Raw genomic sequence first — 3,710 nt, 5'->3', positions numbered from 1 at the left:
TCCCCCCCCCCCTGCTTTTTTTACTCCCTCTTCAAACTCAGCAGCTGGGTGACTGGTAAGGATGAACTTAAACTGCCGTGTTGACTGTGACTTGTACTCTCGAAAGCGGTACTAAGAGTAGCTCAGACAACCCGGATTCCCATCCTGATCGAGTACACCGCCTGGCTTTGTGACCTTGGTTAATTAAAGGTTTCTCAGCAATCAAATGGAGATAACAAAACATACCTTTTAAGTTGTTGGAATGAAAAATAATATGCTTACAACGCCATTAATTGCTTTGGCGAGAAAGTCCTTTGAATATGATACTTTAGTTACACTGAAGTGGCCTCTGGATTTATGGGTTTCGTGCTTTTCTTTGTTTAATCATTAGTACCCTAGGTTGCGTGCTCTTCACTTTATACTTTGTTCACCTTAAACGTAAGCAAGCTATTCTTTAAAATACGCTGTCTTCTTCATTTCCACTGTTTTAAGATGGCTGAGAATGTTCTTAGGAAATTGATGACTCTGCTTTTCTGTNCCCCCCTCACCCCCCTCCTGTGTCCTTTGGGAGACTCTTCAGAGGCGCTTAAGTGTTTGTTTTAGCAGAGTAAGCATCTAGATGTTCTGCAGTCCTGACGTGGGACTTCACCGTCTTTACCCTATGTCAACCTTTTTCCACCTCTCTCCCCCACTTTCCCACTGGTTACTAATTTTCCCTCTTTGGGATTTTTGTTTGCAAGTGGCAGTTTCCTTCCCAGAACACGTTGAATGAGTGCACTAAAATTCATAAGGAATTATTTGAAACGTTTCACATTAGTCCCTCTACAGATTTGGTTCTTGCACTGTTCTCTCCTGCTACTTGACCAACATTGGTGATGAGTTTTTTTTTTTTAAGGAAATCTTTATTTTCCTTAGTTGAATTTTTTTTCCAGTTGAAAATGTCTATTTTGGGGCGTCTGGGTGGCTCAGTGTGTTAAGTGTCCAACTCTAGATTTCAGCTCAGGTCATGATCCGGCGGTTTGTGGGTTCAAGCGCAGAGCCTGCTTGGGATTCTGTCTTTCCCTCTCTCTTTCTGCCCCTCCCCTCTTTGCTCACTCTGTCTCAAAAATAAATAAACATTAAAAAAAAAAAAAAGAAAATGTCCTTTCTGTACTAGTTTGGGTTCAAACACTATTGTGTAATATTTGAAATAACATGTCCTGAGGAATTCTGGTTTTGAATGTACAGTTATAGTGGGAGAAAAGCAAGTAGGGCCTGATAAATTTTCTGTGTATGTCTTTAGTGACTGATGCATTTTAAAAAAATTCATGAAGGATGGGGCGCCTGGGTGGCTCAGTCAGTTAAGTGTCCAGCTTTGGCTCAGGTCACAATATGGTTCATGAGTTTGAGCCCCACGTCAGGCTCTGTGCTGACAGCTCAGAGCCTGGAGCCTGCGTCAGATTCTGTGTCTCCCTCTCTCTTTCTGCCCCTCCCCTGCTTGTGCTCTGTCTCTCGCAAAAATAAATAAAAACATTTTTTAAAAATTCAAGAAGGAGAAATCTAATGAATATATTTCATAAGGATAACAGAGAGCCGGAGAATAAATAAAGGGAAACTTTAAACGGTGGGAAATGACATGCATAAAGATTTCTGATTTATTTAAAAATATGTGGCAAAAATATTCATTTTGGAAAAAGAAAAGCTTCTATGTTGGTGTTAGTACAGTGTAGGACAGAGAGTAGTGGACTAAGGAAATAGGAGCCCTTATTTTTTGTCCTAGCTCTGTCACGATCTGTGGAACCTTATGTTCCTTTGTGGTCCTCATTTTCCTCATGCCTAACGTAGTGAATTGGTCTGATTCCAAGGACTCTTCTAGTTCAAACTTTCAATGATAAAGGTTTTAAAATGTTCTTGTTAGCATGGAACAAATTCATTTAAGCCCTTTTAGTCATTTATTTGTGTCTTAGGGCTCCCCCTGCCCCACCTTGAGGAAGGGGATACACATGTAGGAACTAGAAAGTTGCCACAAACAAGAATCTCTATTGACGAGTTCATTCTTTCATGAACTGCACATGTTTTGTCTACATTTTTGACATGCTTAGTTCTCTTCCTCTTTACTGTGTATCTCTTTTATTTTACTCATTGCCTCTGTTTACTTATTATGTCTGTTTCTTTTTAGTTCTAGTTTTGTCAATTCTGATCCAACATCATTGTTTCTTTTTTTGAATTCTTTCCCTTTTTGCTCCTATTCCCAACATCATAGTTTTCCTAGGGGCTCTTTTTTCCCCCAAGACCTCAGGCAAGGTGCCCAATGCTAGTCTAGTTAGCTGTGGAAGGGGAGGTGGGCTCATGTGGCATAAAACATGATTGGCTGAGGCTGTGGGCAAGTGACTGAAATACCTAGCACTGCTTAATATATTTGATTAAACTTTTGCCGTGGCATAGTGATTTAGTAGTTTCCCTTTGGCTCTAACACTTTCTATTCTTAACCCTGAATTACTTTACCCATTTTCTTTTATCTTTGTACTCTTCACAGCTCTTGTCTTCTGTCTTTTCTCCCAAATATGCCATCTAAAAACGATCTGGTATCTTGAGATATGTTTCTGTATCTCAGCTGGAATTTTAGTGTTGCTTGTCTCAAGGCAGTTCACTTTTATGATTTTAAAAAATATTTTATTAAAAAAGTTGTTTAATCTTTATTTATTTTTGGGACACACACACACACACACACACACACACACACACACAGTGTGAGCAGGGGAGGGGGAGAGAGGGAGACACCGAATCTGAAGCAGGCTTCAGGCTCTGAGCTGTCAGCACAAAGCCTGATGCGGGGCTTGAACTCACAGACTGCCTCATGGACAATGCGATCATGACCTGAGCCATAGTCGGACCCTCAACTGACTGAGCCACCCAGGTGTGTCAATTTATTCTTTAAAACTAATCTTTACACCAAGTGTGGGGCTTGAACTCAGGATCCCAAGATCAAGAGTTGCATGCTTCTCTGACTGAGCCAGTCAGGTGCCCTAAGGCAGTTCACAGTTTATTTAAAAATATTTTTTTATGTTTATTTGTTTTGAGGGAGAGAGAGGCTGGGCATGAGCTGGAAAGGGGCAGAGAGGGAGACACGGAATTTAAAGCAGGCTCCAGGCTCTGAGCTGCCAGCACATAGCCCTATGCGGGGCCAGAACTCATGAGCCACAAGATCATAACCTGAGCCGAAGTCGGATGCCCAAACGACTGAGCCACTCAGGCGTCCTGGCAATTCACATTTTAAATCTTAGACCTAATTAGTAGTGGATGGTTATGTTCTCTGTTAATGTTTTTCCTTAACTATTATGTAGGAAAAATATTTTAAGAATGGGCCTTTCCCCTTAAAATTACATTCTGAGGTCAAGTCTGTGGAGGACTTATTTCTGAGTCTTTTTTGGAGAGATCTGAACCTCTGAGTTCTGGTAAACATGCTATGTCTTTTTGTAAAGAATATGTGCTTCTCTAACTGTAAATTCCTTGGGAGACTAATGGGCACTGATTTTTGTAGCACCGTTGCAGGATTTTTTACCTCAGTATCTGGGGTTCATTGTCTTACCAGTTCGAAGATTGAAGAGGTAGACACAAAATGAAAAGCAGGCCAAAGTTTATTAGAGTATAAGATTAGAAATTAAGAGTAAGAAAGCTCTCTTACAGAGAGGGGGCATTCAAAAGTGAATGCCCAAGGATATAGACAAGGATCCTTGTTTTAATAAGGTTCT

The 3,710-nt window shown here is 40.7% G+C and overlaps 1 protein-coding gene across 1 annotated transcript in view; it reads left to right on the top strand.

The window, feature by feature from the left end:
- CCDC126 (coiled-coil domain containing 126) overlaps window positions 1-3,710 on the top strand; it is a 41,808-nt gene that overhangs the window by 906 nt on the left and 37,192 nt on the right. The window lies entirely within an intron of this gene.

Source organism: Crocuta crocuta, unplaced genomic scaffold (assembly GCF_008692635.1).
Source record: "Crocuta crocuta isolate KB4526 unplaced genomic scaffold, BGI_CrCroc_1.0 scaffold197, whole genome shotgun sequence".
Classification (NCBI taxonomy): domain Eukaryota; kingdom Metazoa; phylum Chordata; class Mammalia; order Carnivora; family Hyaenidae; genus Crocuta; species Crocuta crocuta.
Note: the sequence above shows the minus strand (reverse complement) of the source record. Positions and strands in the feature narration are given on the sequence as shown.